Source organism: Phacochoerus africanus, chromosome 5 (assembly GCF_016906955.1).
Source record: "Phacochoerus africanus isolate WHEZ1 chromosome 5, ROS_Pafr_v1, whole genome shotgun sequence".
In the NCBI taxonomy this organism is placed as follows: domain Eukaryota; kingdom Metazoa; phylum Chordata; class Mammalia; order Artiodactyla; family Suidae; genus Phacochoerus; species Phacochoerus africanus.
Window position 1 is genome coordinate 104,862,808 of NC_062548.1, and position 21,358 is coordinate 104,884,165.

A 21,358-nucleotide genomic window follows, 5' to 3' on the forward strand; every position below is an offset into this window, starting at 1 on the left:
CCTCCCATCTGGAAGCCTAGAGCAAGCCCCCATAGGGACTTTAGCCACAAGGAGTGCAGCCACCAGAAATAAGAGAGGCTACAACTCTAGTATCTGTAAAAAGGTCACCACACCAAAAACCTATAAAAATGAAAAGACAGAGAACTATAACTCAGATGAGGGAGAAAGGAAAAACCCTAGAAAATCAGCTAATCCATGAGGAGATTCTCAGCCTCCAGGAAAAAGACTTTAGACTGTTGATGCTGAAGATGATGCAAGACATTGGAAATAAACTGGAGGCAAAGATGAATAACTTACAGGAAACATTGAGCTAACATCATACTCAATGTTGAGTACCTAAAAAGTTTTCCTCTAATATCAGGAACAAGACAAGAATGTCCACTCTTGCTACTTTTTTTTTTAATTTTAGGGCCACACCCATAGCATATGTAAATTCCCTGGCTAGGGAACAAATCAGAGCTACAGCTGCTGGCCTACTCCACAGCCACAGCAATGAGGGATCCAATCCATGTCTGTGACCTACAGCACAGCTCACAGCAACACCAGATCATTAACCTACTGAGCAAGACCAGGGATTGAACATGCATCCTCATGGATACTAGTCAGGTTTGTTTCCATTGAGCCACAAAGGGAACTCCCACTCTTACTACTTTTATTCAACATAGATTTGGAAGCCAGAACAATTAGGCAAGAAAAATAAAAGACATCTAAATTGGAAAAGAAGCAAAAATGTCATTATTTTCAAATAGCACGATATATAAGAAAACCCTAAATACCCTACCTGAGAACTATTAGAAACAATACATTCAGTAAAGTGACAGGACACAAAATCAACATATGAAAATCCATTGCATTTCCCAACACTAATAATGCACTAGTAGAAACAGAAATTAAGAAACAATCCCATTTCTAACTGCATCAAAGAGAATACAATACTCAGGAATAAATTTAGCCAAAGAGTTAAAATATCTGTACACTTAAAACTATAAGACATTAACAAAACAAACTGATGAAGCAAGCTACAAATAAATGGAAAGATATTCCATGCTCATGGATTCAAAACATATTAATAAAATGTCCATGCTACCCAAAGCAGTCCCTATCAAAATTCCAATGGCATTTTCACAGAAATGAAATAATCCAAAAAGTTGTATGGAACCGCAGAAGTGCCCAAATAGCCAAAGCACTCTGAGGAGGAAGAAAACTGGAGGCATCATACTCCCTGATATGAAAGTATAATACAAAGCAAAAGCAATTCAAATAGTGTGATTTTGGTATAAAAACTGACATATAGATGAATGGAGCAGAATACAGGACCCAGAAACAAACATATGCATAGATGGTCAATTAATTTGCAAGAAAGGAGTCAAGAATATACAAATGGAGACAGTCTCTTCAATAAATGATGTTGGGAAAACTAGACAGCTACATGCAAAAGAATGAAACTGGATCTCTATATTATACCATATAAAAAAGTAACTCAAAATGGATTAGAGACTTGAATGTAAGATTTGAATGTAAGAGTTGAATGTAAGATTTCCTGGTAGAAAACATAAATGGTAAGCTCCTTGACATCACTCTCGGTGATGATTTTTTGAACCTGACACTGAAAACAATGGGGACAAAAGCAAAATTAAACAAGCGGGAGTACATAAAACTAAAAAGCTTCTACACAGCAAAAGAAACGATCAATGAAATGAAAAGGCAACCTACTGAGTGTGAGAAAATATTTGTAAATCATATATCTGACAAGAGGTTAATATCCAAAATATATTTTTAAAAAATCATACACCTCAGTAGCAAAAAAAATCTCAATTCAATTAAAAATAGGCAGCAAATCTGAATAGACATTTTCCAAAGGCGGCATACAGATGGCCTTTAGGTACACGAAAAGATGTTCAAAATCACTAGTTTCTAGGGAAATAAAAATCAAAACCACAGTATCACCTCATGTTTGTTAGATGGCTATTATCAAAAAGATAAGTTTTGGTGAGGATTCTTATGCATTGTTTGTAGACTAGAAATCAGTGTAACCACTATGGAAAGCACTATGGGGGGTTTCTCAAACAATTAATAAAAAAACTATCATATGATCCAGCAATTCCACTTCTGGGCATTTATCTGAAGAAAATGAAAACACTAACTCAAAAAGACATATGCACCCCCATATTTATTTCATCATTACTTATATTAGCTAAGATACAGAAACAACTTAAGTGTTCACTGATAGACAAATGGATAAAGAAATGTAAAACACACAATGTAATAAACACAACAAGCACACACACACATACAAACACACGGGAGAGTATTTGGCCATTAAAAAAAGAACAAAACTTGCCATCTGAGACAAACTGAATGGATTTTAAGGACTTTATGTTACGTGAAATAAGTCAGAAAGACAAATCCATATTATCTCAATTATGTGTGGAATTTAAAAACAAACAATAGAACAACAGGACAACAACAATAAAACCAAAACAGACAAACAAAACAAGCTCATAGATACAAACAACAGATTGGAGGTTGCTAGAGATGTGGGGTAAGGGGGTAGGCAAAATGGGTGAAAGAGGTCAAAAGGTACAAACTTCCAGTTATAAAATAAATAAGTCATGGTTACTACAGTTAACGCACAATATTGCACATTTGGAAAATGCTAAAAGTAGATCTTAAAAGTTAAATTGTGACTGTGTACAGTGATGTAGTTACTGTGATTTCACAATATATGCAAATGTCAAATCATTATGTTATACACCTGAAACTAATGTTATACATCAATAAACATATTTAATAAAAGAATAAAACATATTAGGGATAAACAAGCACCAAATTTAGACTCAAGAGTACTTTTGAAGGAGGGATGGGATAAAGGAAAAATGTTGAGGGAGAATCAACAAGTGTTTCTAATGTGTAACTTTGCTAAAATATATGAAGCAATTAAGAAAAATGTAACCATTCACAAGGCACAGGTAATGGCTAAGTGGCTATTTTATCATCTATACTCTCTATATACTTTTTATTATAGCTATACTTTCACAATTTTTTTAATCTGAGTATTATTGAGCATATTGCTGAGTATCACACATTCCTTTAAAATGAACAGGAAGATTTTGTATGTATTTATACACATATGTCAATGTGCTAATTAAAGCCCAGAAGGTACAGACAGACTGCTGACTGTGGCCACCTCTTCCAGAGTAAGAAATGAAAAGGAGGAAGAAAAAAGTCCCATGTTTTGTTCTACATGCTTCTGTATTGCTGAATCTTCGAGAATGTTTTACCTGAGTCATAATAAAGAGAAAACAATGGAACCAAGCCAAGAGTAACACTTAAGGGCCAACCTCAAAGAACATAGAGCCTAGACCTCAGATATATAGATATGCTAGAACCTTTCTTGAGGCAAATGCCTCCCCTTTTCAGTACCAGTGAATGCCTTTAAAGGCGCCTCTGAAGTGCTAAAGTATGAGTCATTACTGAGGGGAACTTATGAAGTATAGTTGATTTATAATGTTGTGATAATTTCTGCTGTACAACAAAATGATTCCATTATACACATAGACACACCCATTCTTTTTCAGATTCTTTTCCCACATAGACCACACAGACTATTGGGTAGAGTTCCCTGTGCTATATACATCAGGTCCTCGCTGGCCAGTCTTTCCATATACCACAGTGTACTATATTTTCTCAGTAGGAGACTGAGTCTTAATGATGGCACAATGATTATAAACGCCCTTTTCATTTGTGCGGGACATTTGTTTCTGTGTCAAGGAGTATTCGTGAAATGGAACCATCTCTAGTCTCACAGATTAAATATTAAGACAGTGCTAGGAGCGGAAGGGCTCTGAGAAGCTGTTCCTCTGATCACCAAAGATGAAGAAGCACATTCTCATTAATCACAGTGAAATCAGAGCTCACCAATAAAAGCAACTGGCCTTAGAATGAACTGTTTTCCAGGAGTCATTTATTTATTTGATGTCATGTCACTGATAAACTGCACCAACCATGGTTAAGCCAAGTTTATTCAGACGCGCAGCACCGACTCCTAGAATTGCTCCAGCCAAAGCCTTCGATCTTTGTCAGGGACTCCAGACTGTTTGGGCAACTCAGTGATGGGTCTCTGGTGGTAGCAACCAGGCTTCAGGTGGAAATATGCTCACAAAACACACTACACTAAGAGCAAAGGGAAGGAGGTGTGGAGGAGGTGGTGCCAAGGAGGGGGAGATGTTGCAGAACCGTGTCAGAGAAACCTATCCAAGAAAGGAGGCTTGTCCTTCATTTATGGAAATTCAAATAATTGGAAGAACACACAATAACAATATGCTTGTAGACTAGTCACATGGCCAGCAGGAAATTGAGTGCTCTTTGTATCCTGCTTCTTTAACCATCACAACCCCATGCAGGTGATTGTGTCATGAAATCCTGCTCTCTGAGCCTTCTGCCCACAGCAGAGCTGGGTGTCAGTAGGCTAGTGATGAGGTAAGTTGGGATGGAAGTCTAGGTATGGCATATCCATTGGCAAATCATTTCATTACTCTGAGCTCTAGATTCCTCTCCTTAATGTTGGGTAAGGATAAAATGAATTAATGAATACAGAAAGTTTTTGAAAAGTGTTTGGCCATTAATTGCTATAAAACCTAGATAAGCTGTAATGATGGGTGCAGTATTCTTCCAACATCCAATACACACACACACACCTGTCCTCAATTCCACAGACACCACATCATCTTCCCTTTCTCTCAAGAAAAGCATATTCTTGGCCTCTGTCCTCAAAGCAGTACCAAAACAAAGAAACAAAATTAGAGGCTAGTACTCGTCTCCACAATACAGTAATACATACCTGTACCGTTCGCCTATAGCACACTGTCTACCTTACATCATGATTCCAACACCAACTCCCCTTCCCACCATGTAAACAGTGACCAGATCTCTTCACGTAGGTGACTGACTTCTTTTAGTCCAGTCTTGGCAACTTAATAATGTAGTTTTCATCTAAAGATAGCAAATCATTATACTGCCAACAAAAACTGCAGTGTAGTTTTATTGCTTTGAATTATTCCAGTGGAAACAATGCCTTGCTCTTTTTAAAAATATTACATAAAAGCCTTAAATTCACTTTAACCAGTACCCCTAATTATTTTTATGCATTTATTGGCATAGACACACATACATCCACATAGGTAAAGCTGGTATGTGTCACACAAATGGTGTTACACTGCATATTCTGTAATTGCATTTCTGCAACATGTTTAGATTTCTATCCATGTTAGCTTTGATGTCCTGTTTACATAGACTCTGTTCTATGAAACTTGATGGGATTAACTGTATCCTATTACACTGTTACTTAGAAAAAAGTGGGGGCAGTTTCTATTTCCAATTTAGAGGAGAGAGGAACAGAAAGAAACAACTGCTGGGCTGGTTTCAGGGACATCAGGTGTCCTGGTCCTCGGTTGAATGATTCAATTCACACTTGATCTCTTATTTACAAGTGACAAGGCCAGGCAATCAGGCAAATCAGGATAGAAGAGACAGTAAAAACTTCAGAATTTCAAAACATAAAAGCAGATTTTTTTAGCTGGAGGGACCAGGAAAGAATTTTCATTTCAAATCCTGTAATTTACTGATAAGAAATCTGAAACTGGGAAATATTATCAATTTAGCCAAGGTTATAGCCCAATTTTCCTGGCTTTGCCCCATATTGGATTTTCTTTTTCCTACTTCTGCAGATTTCTCAAAAACTTCAGGAGTAATCAATAGCATAGCCCATATTAAAAAAAAAAAAAAAAAAAAGTCCTTGCAGCTCACCGGCTATACAAGCTGCTGTACTTTATTTGTTCTCTGAGCTGAGACATGACAGTAAAAATTAATTGACATTTAATCAATCAACAGTGATGGTGACAGATTGGTTTCAGATATTTCTAAAGGCCCAAAAAGTCAATATTTGCTCAAGTGGGCAACCACAGTTCTTCCATTGGCCACAAATAATATCTGTGGTGAGAATTACATATAATTAAGTGATGCATCCTTAGCACAGTGCCTGGTACATCAATGCTTCCTACTGGCAAGCATTTTTATTTAAAGATACACTCTTCACTGGAAACCTCTCATGGCTCTGAATTGGAAGAAACAGACCCACTGAGTCCTGCTCACCAGCACTCTAGCCCAAGTCAGCTTTACATTCTTGTTTTATTTTAACCAGAGAGAGGCGATGATGGTTTAGGGTCGATAGTATTTGGGTCAATTCCAAAAAAAAAGAAAAAAGAAAAAAGAAAAGGAAAAAGAAAAGAAAGAAAGAAAATCCTATTTCATTAGGAAAAGTGTCTTCCCATTGTGGAAGTCAACACATTCCCTACCTGGCATTCCTGCTTAGCAGTGAGTGGAAATGGTTTCAAATCATCTGCCCAGGCCCCCCTTCTCTAGGTCTATGCAATTACTATGTGCCAGCTGGCAATGAGCACTTAAGAGACTCCTCTCAGGTTTTTCACATTTGCTGTATTAACAAGTTTATCCATTTGATTTTTTCCAAAATATTCTTTCTAAATGAAAAGTAAACATGCCATTGTCCTTGGATAAGAGCCTCTTTTGACCTTTTCTCTTAGCAGCTTATGAGAAGCAGATGCTATGTGGTTAAAATTTGGGCCCAGGGAAACCCAACAGTGTTCTAATCATATATGTGTAAACCAGATGTTGGCCAAGGAATCCTGGCCCCTCAAAATGTAGCTAAAATCAGCTCCAATCCTTGTTCCATGCCCAGTGCTCATCCAAAACATCTACCCTCCCTCCAAAATTTCTTTCAGATCCCTGGGCTGCTTCATGCTCGTGGTCACCCATGCTCCGAGATCCTACTCCTCCATAGGCTTGTTTTTGCCACTCAGCAGTGAATTTCCTCAAATGTCAAATTTAGCCTTGGAAGCAATTTCCAAATCAATCAATCAAACATAACCCCAAAGCATGTATGAGTGCAATTCAGTGAACTTAGGAACTGGTGGGGAGAGAGAAGAGGCTGTTGCATCGCAACTTTTATGCATCTCTGTTCCTACAATATCTTTAAGTCACCTCAGGGAATTTTCACTGGCTGCTCCAAAGACCAGCTTCACCTCATCTTTATTTTTGCCTGTCCAACCTATTTCATCTCTCTTCTTCATGGAACTCCAAATTCCTCTCCCTCGGTTATACAAAGCTACTCAACTCTCCCAAGAGAATGCAAAACTCTGTCTTAGCTTACCTTCCTTCACCAAATCCAACAAACTCTTCAGCAGGACCATACAAAGCTCTACCCTCCTTAGAGAGCAGTTGTCATAGCTAGCTGAAGTTCATCATTTTTTTTTCCCATTTTCTTGCACACAAATCAAGTTCTAGGGTTGGAGATGGGACCAGAAAACAGCACTGGTCAAACTGAAGTTTTAGGACCCCTAGAGTTGTGGAGCACCCAGATGCATGGCAATTTGCTGTCACACTGGATGTAACCAAGGAGCAAATCAGTTAGAGTTGTAGGAACTGACACCTGGGGGAGAAACACTTAAGGCATAGGAAAGAAACAAGTTAGCAGCTAAAATTCTGGGAAGAGAAAGGACTGTTTAAAAAAAAAAAAAAAAAGAATGACAAAATCAGGAACAAAGATGAGAAGCAAAAGGAGTAGCTAAGAAAAGACATGGGGTGGTTTACAACAAATATGAAAAAAAGGAAGAAAAACCATGAAAGAAGGGGAGCACAGGGCAGATGGATGTGGCAGAGAGGAGAGGCTGCTCTGCCCACATTATCTCCTGGCTCCATCACCCTTTTTAAAAATTATCATTTTATCTTTATTAAAGTATAGTTTATTTACAGTGTTGTGTCAATTTCTGCTGTACAGAATAGTGACCCTGTTGATGTCACCCAGCCTATAGGCGGCAGCTTGGTCTAAACAGAACACTAGGTTTGAGCTCTGGCCCAAGCTCTAATGTTGTCTGTAAGCAAGTCATTTACCCTCTCTGGTCTGTTCAATTCATCTCTAAAAGAAAGCAATTAAATTCAGTGGAAATGTCCCTTCCAGTTACAAGATGCGTTGAGACAAGACAGTGAATTGCTCAATTTCTGACCCCACTGACCATTTAGTTGCTCCCTTTTTCCCCTCTCCCCTTCCCTCCTCCTCCTTATCTGGGTATAATAAGTCAGAAGCCATGAAGCTCATGCTGAGTCAGATGTCCATCTATAGTCTAAGTAGGCGTTAGCTGCCCAACCACATCCCTAAGACAGTCAGAAGGAGGCATAAGGTTCAAATGCATCTTTTATATCGTGATTCCAGCCACTTTTAAGTATAATGTAAAATCGAGTGGTATCAAAATAAACTGGTTTTACTTTTTAGTAAATGGTATTACTTCTTCAATATTTACTATTACATCTGATCTAAAAGACCCAAATGTAGATTTCCTGTTGTGGCTCAGTGGGTTAAGAACCCAAATAGTATCCATAAGGATGTGGATTCAATGCCTGGCCTCGCTCAGTGGGTTAAGCATCCGGTGTTGCCATGAGCTGTGGTGTAGGTTGCAGATGTGGCTCGCATCTGGTGTTGCCATGGCTGCGGTGTAGGCCGGCAGCTGCAGCTCTGATTTGACCCCTAGCCCAGGAACTTCCATCAAGTCCCAACTGTGCAGACCTTTCCTATACACTATGGGATTTTCCAGAATCAAAGTAATGTGGATTGGGAAATCAGGAGTACAGCAATCAAAGAAAGATAGGGCTGGCAATAGGGAACTGGGCTAAAGAATTCTAGCCCCAAACTGCAACAGCCTTTAATAGTCCTCATTGAAATTCCTACCCTCTCAAACCTGCTCCCTACAACCCTGCAAGGGAAAACAATTAGAGAACTAGAGTATCTAATTCACCAGATGCTATCAATAGCTAGAAGATACTTTCTAAGGCAACATTAATAAATGTATATAAATGAGTCGCTAAGTATATCAATTCTTATCATGTAACAGGCTGAAGAGAAATACAGATACTTTTGAGCAAAGGTATTTTTTCCCTGCCTCTGAAATTATACCACACAGGCTATATATTTCTTCACTTGTACATCAACTTGCGCTTTGAAATTTTAAAAATGTTTTGCCATGTGCTGATACTAAAATGGAAAAAAAATGAGGAGAAAAAGGCTGGGAGATAAAGAAAAGCTAAGAAACCAATTAAGAGTACTAGGAATGGGGGATCTCGCTGTTGTACTTGGAGCAGACTTTATTTATACAGAGCGAGCCTGGCTGTCACAGATTAAGTGCCTGAGAATTAGGTCAGAGAATTGGCCAGCACTTACAGTTTTGTGAGTTTTAGTGGAAACCCTCAGAGAAGTTTTCCATGGTCAAATGTACTTGGGAAATGCCATATTCAATACCCCTGTCTTTGATAGTCACAATACATATTAAAGACCGTGAGGATTCTTACAGGAAAAAAAAATATATATATATCTAATTCAGTAAACTCAGCCTGGTCCAAACCCATTTGGCCTTAGAAACCCCCTCCCCTTTTGGGGGGGGGTCTTTTTAGGGCTGCACTTGTGGCATATGTCGGTTCCCAGGTTAAGGGTTAAACCTGAGCTGTAGACACAGGCCTACACCACAGCTCACAGCAATGCTGGATCCTTCACCTACTGAGCAAGGCCAGGGATTGAACCTGCATCCTCCTGGATACTAGTCAGATTCATTTCCACTGAGCCGAGAAGGGAACTCCCCCCGCCCCTTTTTTTCCCCACATAATGCTGATTAGTATATTACTGACCGGGAACACACTTTGGGAACAACTGACCCAACATCATTCCCCTCCCGCCCAGGCATCGTTCTGACATTGGTAATTAACGTCTCCTCTGCCATAGGAAGATGAAGCCTAGGAGCTATATAGCCTTAAAAATAAAATCACCCCATATTGGGGTTCACAGGTGAATGGCAAGTGGGAGGATGGGGTTTAATTTTTCCCTGTGGAATAAGATGCAGATTAACCCAAAAACACTTAGATGTTTGTCACCATAGCAAGCCTTTCATTTGGGGGCTGTTGCTCTGGACATGAAAAGGACCACATGATTTTGAGCTACCTTTGCATGGCATGTTATGTGACCTCCTCCTCATAGATGGTCATTTTTCCTTCTTAATTCTTCAGGGAAGTAATCTCATTTTGTCATTAATGCAAAAGTGTGCTGTCTTGCTTGTAAGGGTCACAAAACCAAAGATTCTTCAAGAGAAAATGGAGGTACTAGCACCAGTACATGGAATACCAGAGTGCATGCAGTTCAAACCTATGAGAACTACTAAGTCTAGTCTTGAACAAGGCTATGCTACCTACTAGCTGCTGCAGGATCTTGCCCAGACCATTTAACATTTGGTCATGACTGACACGCCTTTAAAATGAGAGGGTAGGACTTAATTCGGCTCAGAAATCCCAATCAGCTCTAACAGAACAACAAGCAAAACAGTGGTTAAATCTTCTTGCTGTAGACAGGACAACCTCAACTTGAATCCCAGCTCCACCATTTACTATCTACATGCTTGGATCAATTATGTAACTTCTGTTTACTTTAGGATAATAATAATCATCCCTAATTTTTCATTAATATTTAGTTGCCCTAAATACTTGGATTTATATTTTATAAATATATAAATTTATAATTATTATATTTTAAACTGTATTAGAATTAAATATAGTTATATTAAAAGTATTTACATCTGGATCTATAAATATTGCTGTCATGATTATCACTAAGTTCTTATGCCATTGAATTCTAAATATCTAGGTAACAGATTGGGCTCAAAAAAGGGTCATATTGGGCCATATGAGGTCCACAGACACATGCTGGACAACTCGATTGTAGCAGCCTACACTACGTGTTAGAAATATTTACTGCTAGGTCATTCACTGAGAACTTGGAATGAATTAATGCCACAGCTGGCCCTCCATATCCATAGGCTCTACATCCACAGATATGAAGGGCTGATTGTACCGTGCTATTTTATGTAAATACTTGAGCATCCTTGGATTTTGCTATTCACAGAGATTGTGGAAATAATCCCCCATTTATGGGGGGAACGGCTGTACTTTAATCAGTCAGTATCAATGCTCTGCTTAAAAACTCAATGGCTACTGGTTTTATTCTGTATCGAGAATAAAATACCAAATGTCTACAGATCCCCTCTCATCTTTCAGATCCCAACTGAAATATTACTAACCATACTGTCAAAAGTGGCTCCCAATTTCCTCCACTTCCCATGCCAAATCCCATATTCATTATCTTAGCACCCTGTGGTCAATTCATTTGTTGATTTATTGGTGTCCAGCTATAACATCGTGGGGATCATTTTAACAACTTATGCAAGCAGAGAGGAAAGTTCATCTGAAGTTTTAGACCTGATCTTTTGGCTCCAGTGTCTTCTACTGACCAGTTATAGCCTCTATGTCTATTAAGAACTTAAAAAAGAAAATCTTAGTGGTCAGCTAACTTCAGAGATTCACCCTTAGTCCAGTCAAATGCGGGAAGAATATAGATCCATGCCATACAATATCACCTACCATTGTGGGCATGCGCTGGAGAAATACCCCAAAATGCATCTGAACGGGGCTCAAAGTCCATGGAACACAATAGCAGAACCAAACACCAAGCAAAAGCTAGAAAATTTTGTCTCCTTCAAGACCCACTCAGCATCTCCTCCACTTCCTCTCCTACCTCCTCCCCCTCCTTCTCCTCTCCCATGAGGCATCCTTGACCCGCATGAAATCTTTTCCTAAGCAGCAACGACCGCTTTCTCCTTTCCAAGAGCACCCACATTAAAGTGTGCATCTCACTGCACTGATTTTTTTGTGAATAAGTCCATTTCTCCTAATGAGCTATAAGCACCTCACACCTCAGAGAGTCTACTTTGTGTTCAATGTTCAACACCTCTTTAATAAATGAAGAAGTCAATGCATGAATGAACTGATTAATTGAAAGTTAACTGGTGGCCATGACAGATTCCATAGAAGGAGAGCAAAGAATCATTGTGAATTACGTTGGGTAGATGTTAGAGGTGTTGATCTATACAGAGTCATGGTTGTAGAAAGAGACATCATCTGTGTACCCCAATGACTGGAACACAGTCAACCTCAGTAATTAGTAATTGTAAAGATGACAATGATGATGCCAGCACTTAGGGATGAGGTACATAAAACATTTTTTTCACTTCTGATGAAATTGTCCAGCACCTTCCTTTATCCTCTCTCTATATACCTTTAAAGGTCACTTTCTTAAAAGACCATTTCATCCTGGTTCAGTGGGAGGATAATTAAAGTTAAAATATCTGCATTTCAGAGGATGCCTAACACTAAACTGAAATTAAACTCAAAGAAATAATTCCGTTTTTGTCCCAAACATCTTGAGGCTCTTTTGGTCTCCAGCAGGAGAGGGTAATCCAGTTTTTATCATTTGCTTTGCTTGAATACAGCTGCTTCCTTTTGCTGAAACAGCTGGAATCTATCTTATTTCCAAAGTTTTGCTTCAGAACTTGGCTTTTCCCCATTTTTTCCAAGCCTGGTGTAAATAAGGACATAAGCTGAGAATGAAAACATAAACCAAGGATGGCCATCTGAGGAGTTCGAAATCTGTTTCCCTTATAAGCATTGCTGGGACTCCAATCCATCACCAATATCCCAGGAATGTGTAAATGTTGGATGGGAGACCAATGACAGATAGTCTGCAGAAAGCAACCTGTGTCTGAAAGGATGGAGTTTTTGGAGAAACAGTTCCACTAAAAAAAGCAAAAAACAAAAAACAAAAAACACTGATTGTATATGTTTCTCAGGATGACAACATTAATACTTTGAGTAACGTGAATAAAGACTGTTTAAGCATAACCCCACATCTAATAACCCTAAAAACAGGCTGAGTGCTTTGTTCAATGACAAGTGGATAGCAATATACTGGACCTCAGTCACTGACTTTACAAATTAAGAATGTCTTTGAGAACACTACTGGGAAATATTGGATCAGAGAAAAAAGTAACTGCTTTCCAGGTATTAAAAAATAATGATGGTGATTCCATAATAATATTAACAATTATCATTATTGATATCTTATTTGATAGCTTATAATTATAGACAGTTGAGCTTGAATCTCAACTCTGCCACTTACTAGCTATGTGACCTGTAAGTTATTTAATCTCTCTTTACCTTAGTTTACTCACCTGTAGTATGACATTATCTACCTCACAGAACAGGATAAGAATTCAATAAGCAGTGCATAGTATAGAATAAGGCTCTATAAATATTAGCTCAGTTATTATGGGGTTCTTACTGTGAACCTCAATTTAGTTTTACAATGAAGGCTCTAGTCTTAATCACTATTCTATCTTGCCTCCTGGATGGTGGATGGTAGGTAGAGTGGATGGGGAAGGTGGCTGGATGGAAGATCACAGGGAAGAGCACAGGAAAGCTAAACCCACGCACCTACAGCCAACTAATCTATGACAAAGGAGGCAACAATATACAATGGAGAAAGGACAGCTTGTTCAATAAGTGGTGCTGGGAAAACTGGACAGCCACATGGAAAAGAATGAAATTAGAACACTCCCTAACACCATACACGAAAAGCAACTCCAAATGGATTAAAGGTCTAGATATAAGACCAGACACTATAAAACTCTTCGAGGAAAACATAGGCCAAACACTCTCTGACATAAACGACAGCAATATCTTCTCAGATCCACCTCTTAGAGTATTGACCTAATCAAACTTCGAAGTTTCTGCACAGCAAAGGAAACCCTAAAGAAAACGAAAAGACAACCCACAGAATGGGAGAAAATCTTTGCAAGTGAATCAACTGACAAGGAATTAATCTCCAAAATTTACAAACACCTTCTGCACCTCCATACCAAAAAAACAAACAACCCCATCCAAAAATGGGCAGAAGATCTCAACAGACAGTCCTCCAAAGAAGACATACAGCTGGCCAAAAAACACATGAAAAGATGTTCAACATCACTCATTCTTAGAGAAATGCAAATCAAAACCACGATGAAGTACCACCTTACACCAGCCAGAATGGCCATCATCAAAAAGTCTGCAATCAATAAGTGCTGGAGATGGTGTAGAGAAAAAGGAACCCTAGTACATTATTGGTGGGATTGTCAATTGGTGCAACCACTGTGGAAAGCAGTATGGAGATTCCTCAGAAAACTAAACATAGAATTACCATTTGATCCAGCAATCCCACTCCTGGGCATCTATCCAGAGAAAACCACGACTAACAAAGAAACATGTACTCCAATGTTCATTGCAGCACTATTTACAATAGCCAAAACATGGAAACAATCTAAATGTCCATCGACAGAGGAGTGGATCCAGAAGATGTGGTTCATATACACAATGGAATATTACTCAGCCATTAAAAAGAATGAAATACTGACATTTTTAGAAACATGGATGGACCTAGAAATTATCATGCTAAGTGAAGTCAGCCATACAATGAGACACCAACATCAAATGCTTTCACTGACATGTAGAAACTGAAAAAAGGACAGACTGAACTTCTTTGCAGAACAGATGCTGACTCACAGACATTGAAAAACTTATGGTCTCCAGAGGAGACATTTTGGGGGGTGGGGAGGATGTGCTTGGGCTGTGGTATGGAAATCCTGTGAAATCAGATTGTTATGAGCATTATACAACTACAGATGTGATAAATTCATTTGAGTAATAGAAAAAAAAACCCTCACATATCATAAGAGGGAGACTTGTCAACCATGATCTCTCTAGAGAGCAGAGATTCTTGGAACAAATCTCACTGTGTACTCTAGATTTCTCCCAGATCATAAGATTTTCAATTGGGGAAAATCTGATTCAAAACTACATGGCAAAAGTTTATTGAACAACTAAATGAACCAAAGATAAATCTTGGGTAATGCAAAGGTGAGAAGCTTGCAGAAGGTAATGGAGGAGATGTACTGAACTTGACAGAAAGCAAGCTGATAGTGGCTGGGATGGGGGCATATGGGGATATGGGGTTACCAATGCAGTGGAGGGCATCTCCATTAGCCCTCTTCTTGCCCATCCTCCTTTGATTTACACAACAGCAGAACCTGGGTGAAACCCCACTTACAGTCTGGTTCTGGGAGAAGCCAGCTCTGAGATGGAATTTAATGTGCAGGAAATTCATTAGAAAGTGTTCTCTGGATCCACTCTGGTGGAAGGTGGCCAGAGAAAGCAGGATTGGGGTAAGGGAGAAGGTGAGCAGTGAAGCAAGACCTACAGCCTCAGTCAATCCCATGAGGGGCTTTGAAGAAACCTTGGCCATCAGACTGACATATGAGTGGAGTTGGCCAGGGCTTTGTACTCCTGCCTAGATCAGCCACCACCATTTGTGGGAGGGGGTAAGGGGACTTTCTTCAGCTAAAGCAAACCATGAAGGGGCTGATATCCCTGCCAGCAGCTGGGGCAACAATCCTTCCAGAAGGGGAATTTGGGTGTAGCACCTGGCCACTCCTCACAGCCCACAGGTCAGTTCTTCCTCTACCTGAAGCCAAAAAAGCACCTGCATCAGGATTACAAAAAAAAGGGGCAGCTTCCTGGGCCCCCAAATCCTACCTACTGAATCACAGTCTTTAGGAGTAAAGCTCCAGTGTAGCTTGAGACTTGCTCTGTGCATGAGAATAAAGGGGAAAAAAGGGCTGCCAAACAAAGTAGGAACTCAAAAAAGAGAATTTTCAATTTCTGCTACTAATCCTACCATGTTCAATGTAATTGACAAAATAAATTCTTGCCGAAAAGAAATTTCCTCCAGTCCTGTCGGTGGCTCCTGTAAGGGGACTTTCCTCTGTGAGCATGGCTGCATTTTCTGCAGCTGGCCATCCATCCTGTATGTCCACCCACAGATGCCCAAGAGGGACATGGGACTTCCAACACTGATTCATTGTGCCAGTCCATGGGCTCATTTGTGCCTTTCTTCCACAGAATCTTTGTTGCTTCTAAAGAGTCCATATGTCAATAGTACAATCCAGCTAAATCACTGCCTTGAATAAGGAAACTTTGGGAGGTCATTAAATAAACTCCCAGCTCCACACCCCCAAGCAGCAAAATATTTGGAGCACAACTGAATCTCTGTCTCACAACCTCCACTTCTCTACTCATCTGAAACCATCCTCTGGGCACTTTCATGCTTACCCCTCTTCCCACCTTCCTTCTAATCAGGTCTGGGGCCAGCAATAACACAACAGCCTAAAGGCCTTAAGCCTGAACCAACTAGGCAAGACTAAACACATGAACACAGCAAAGTTTTCCTTCTGAAGACTATTTATGTGTGTCCATATGTATTGTGAGACTTTAAAGTTCATAGGCTTTGACTCCATAATTAACCTCTTGGATAGAATCTAAGGAATAATAATAAATGTGGGAAAAGACGTTCACCATAGAATTACCTATAACGGTGATGCAAATGGAAAAAAGTTAAATATGCTACAAAAAAAAAGAATAACTGAGTACACTTTATATGGTGCAGCTATTAAAATGTTTATGAATAGTTTTGAGTAAAGGAAGCAGTGATTTACTATTAAGTGAGAAGTGCAGGCTACATAGTTGTTCCCACGGAAACAATTCAAATGTTTAAAATGCTTATAAAAAAGACATTTACTAAAATGTTAATAGCCATTGGTCTGGGTGATGGAAATGAAAAATTTCCTTTTGATAATTTTTAACCTTATACTCTATATGTTCTTAACTTTTACGAAATACATAAAAATAAAACCTTGAGTCTTAAGTCTCATTCTCTGTATTATCATAGAAGTCCATTAAAATGCAGATTCCTAAATATGATGATAGTATTTGCTTCTTAGAGGTACCTTGTTATATAGGAAGTCTATTATAGAAGTGATAATTTGCTATTAGAGGTATAATCAATTCATAGACGGGCAATGTTGTGCTCTTTCATTTTTTTTTCTTTTATTTTAATCATTTATTTATATTTTTCTTCTGTACAGCATGGTGACACATACATGTATACTTTCTTTATTCTCACATTATCATGCTCTATCATAATTGACTAGACAGAGTACCCAGTGCTACACAGCAGGATCCCATTGCTAATCCATCCCAAAAGCAACATTCTGCATCTATTTACCCCAAGCTCCCATTCCCTCCCAATCCCTCCCCTTCTCCCTTGGCAACCACAAGTCTATTCTCCAAGTCCATGATTTTCATTTCTGTGGAAAGGTTCCTTTGTGCCTTATATTAGATTCCAGATATGAGTGATATCATATGGAATTTGTCTTTCTCTTTCTGACTTACTTCACTCAGGATGAGAGTCTCTACTTCCATCCATGTTGCTGCAAATGGTGTTATGTCATTCTTTTTTATGGCAAGTAGTAGTCCATTGTGTATAGATACCACATCTTCCTGATCCAATCATCTATCAGTGGACATTTGGGTTGATTCCATGTCTTGGCTATTGTGAATAGAGCTGCAATGAACATGCCTGTGCATGTGTCTTTTTAAAGTAGAGTTTTGTCCAGATATATGCCCAAGAGTGGGATTGCTGAGTCATATGGTAGTTCTATGTATAGTTTTCTAAGATACCTCCATACTGTTCTCCATAGTGGTTGTACCAGCTTACATTCTCACCGACAGTGCAGGAGGGTTCCCTTTTCCCCACACCCCCTCCAGCATTTATTTGTGGACTTATTGATGTTGGCCATTCTGACTGGTGTGAGGTGGTATCTTGTAGTAGTTTTGATTTATATTTCTCTAATAATCACGGATGTTGAGCATTGTTTCAAGTGCTTGTTGGCCATCTGTATATCTTCTTTGGAGAAACGTCTATTCAGGTCTTTTGCCCATCTTTCAAATGGGTTGTTGGCTTTTTTGCTGTTGAGTTGTATAAGTTGTTGGTATATTTTAGAGATTACGCCCTTGTCAGTTGCATCATTTGAAACAATTTCCTCCATTCTGTAAGTTGTCTTTTTGTTTTCTTTTTGGTTTCCTTTGCTGTGCAGAAGCTTGTCAGTTTGATTAGGTCCCATTGGTTTATTTTTGCTTTTATTCCTGTTGCTTTGCGAGACTGACCTGAGAAAACATTTGTAAGGCTGATGTCAGAGGATGTTTTGCCTATGTTCTCTTCCAGGAGTTTGATTGGGTCTTGTCTTATGTTTAAGTATTTCAGCCATTTTGAGTTTATTTTGGTGCATGGTGTGAGGGTGTGTTCTAATTTCATTGCTTTCCATGCAGCTGTCCAGGTTTCCCAGCAATGCTTGCTGAAAAGACTCTCTTTTTCCCATTTTATATTCTTGCCTCCTTTGTCAAAGATTAGTTGACCATAGGTGTCTGGGTTTATTTCTGGGTTCTCTATTCTGTTCCATTGGTCTGTCTGTCTGTTTTGGTACCAGTACCACACTGTCTTAATGTCTGTGGCTTTGTAGTATTGCCTGAAATCTGGGAGACAGATGCCTCCTGCTAGGTTTTTGTTCTTCAGAATTGCCTTGGCAATTCTGGGTCCTTTCTGGTTCCATATAAATTTTTGGATTGTTTGTTCTAGTTTTGTGAAAATGCCATGGATTATTTGATAGAGATTGTATTGAATCTGTAGATTGCTTTGGGCAGTATGGCCATTTTTATAATATTAATTTTTCCAACCCCAGGAGCATGGAATATCTTTCCATTTCTTTACATCTTATTTCCTTGATTAATGTTTTATAGTTCTCAGCATATAAGTCCTTTACCTCCTTGGTCAGGTACATTCCCAGGTATTTGATTTTTGGGGGTGAAATTTTAAAAGGTATTGTATTTGTGTTCCTTTTCTAATATTTTATTGCTGGTATACAGAAATGCAACTGATTTCTGAATGTTAATCTTATATCCTGCTACTTTGCTGAATTTGTTGATCAGTTCAAGTAGTTTTTGTGTTGAGTCCATAGGGTTTTCTATGTATAGTATCATATCTTCTGCATACAGAAGTTTTACCTCTTCTGTTCCTATTTGGATGCCTTTAATTTCTGTTGTTTGTCTGATTGCTATGGCTAGGACACTGACTTGAAAAAAGTGTTGAGAATGGGCTTTCTTGTCTTGTTCCAGATTTTTTTCTTTTACAGCCATACCTGCAGCATATGGAAGTTCCCAGGCTAGGGGTTGAATCAGAGCTGCAACTGCAGTCCACAGTCATAGCAACATGGGATCCCAGCTTGCAGCAACACCAGAACCTTAACCCATTGAGTGAGGCCAGGGATCAAACCCTCATCCTCCTGGACATATGGGTTCTTAACCCACTGACCCATAATGAGAACTCCTCGTGGTCTTTCATCTGTGTTTTCAGAAGAGTTTTATTTGTTGATAATTCCCAAAAGAACTGCCCTTCCTTGGTTTTGCCATCACAGCCACAAGCAGTTGCTTCAGGAAAACAGTGTACAGTGCCTAGGCCTGTACCTGTAATATCTACAGACTGCTCTGATTTGTGATTATGGCTGTCTTGTAGGGGTTATCCTCTTTGCACTCTCATGGAGAGAAATAAGAAACTTGTTTACATAATACTAAATCCCTTTACATAAAAACTGTAAGCAAAGTTAAAAAGACAAAATTTTAAAAGCAAATAAGCTGGGAGGCTTATGCAGAAATATGAGAGTATTCTTTTCTAAAAGACAAATCAAAAAGAAAAATAGTTGCACAAAAGTAAATAGCTAATAGAAATACATTAAATAAGTCAAAAGTTAACATTTGAAAATTTAAAATGAGTCATTTTTAGCATAATTGTCAATGCTGGCAAGTGTACAGTAAAACAGACACTCTCATACACTGATGAGAGGAATAGAAATTGACACAACTCTTCTAGTCTGCAAGGTAAGATGTATCAAGAGTCTTTAAAATATTTATACACTTACACAGTCTTTTTCTAGGAATCTATCCTAAGAATAGGGTCAGAAATTTTTCTGGTTATTTACCTCTATGTAATAAATTTTCCAAAATTTAGTTGCTTAAAAAAATAGCAACCCATGTTTAGCTCACAAATGTATGAACTGTGCAGAGGTCTGCAAGAAAGACTCATTTCTGTTCCATGGAGCATCAGCCAGAGCAGGTATGGCAAGGAAAGCCTCCGCTAAGGCTGGTAAATTGGGGCCAGCTGGGAGCTCTGATGGCCTGAGGTCCTCAGTTCTCTCTGTGTGGGTTTCTCCACATACACCACACTCTAGACTGCTTGGGCTTCCTCACAGCATGGAGGCTGGACTCCAAAATTGAGAGTCCCAAGTGATGGGAAGTGCCTTCTGCCAATTTCTTTTCTTTTCTTTTTTTTTAATCCCTTATTTATTTTTTTTTTCATTTAAAAAAATTTATTGAAGTATAGTTGATTTACAAGGCTGTGATAATTTCTGCTGTACAACAAAAGAGATTCAGTTGTACATGTACACACATCCATTCTCTTGCACATTCTTTTCCCACATAGATTATCACAGAATATTTTTTTACAGAATAAAATGCATATATTTAAACACAATTACATTTAAACAGATTGTTACATCATGGATTTTAAGAAACAGATTAAGTGTCTCCCTCTGGAGAAGTGGAATGGAAAATATGCTGAGACAAATAGGAAATTTATTCTATGCTTTGTCCCATTTTGTATGGCTTTCATCTTTACTATTTAGTATTATTTATTACATTTCAGTTTTTCTTTAAAAATTAGCATTACATTAAAATTGTGTATATTATGCAACTAAAATTTATAAAGAACAAAGCCTTATATACCATTAAATATTTTATATAGCAGAATAAAAAGAATAACTTAACTGGTAAGAATAACAAAAATAACACACCCTCTGAAAATAATTAAAATATAAAATACATAAATTGGTTAAAAAACAGTGTAACTGTATAAATATGTCCTCACAATTTGTTACATCTTATTGATTCTTCAATAAAGGCATTACACCATTCTAGGTGATGTGATAAACAAGACATTATAGACCTTACATTGTACCATGGAGAGAAATGGTTATTAATAATACAATTGTAGAACTGTATTATTTAATTTTACAGTTGCATTATTTAATTATAATTATCCTAAATTCTTTGATGGAGAGGAAATCAGAATCAGATCTAAGAAGACTTTAGCATTCCAAGAATGTCAAATGACCCGCTTCATGGTGGATTATGTACTTATTTACTATGAGATATATTTCTTCTCCAGAGATTCCTTGCTTATCAATTGTAGATTTTTGGTTTGATATAAGAGTCTATATGTATATGAGATTGTCTTAGGTTGTTCTCTGAATTGCAAGTTCATCTCCAGGGTTCTGCATTTGTACCCACCTCTTCTCATGATTTCTGATTTTTGTGGTATAATTGTGCATGGATGATTTCATATCTTTACTGAATATATACCTTTACTGTATATGGT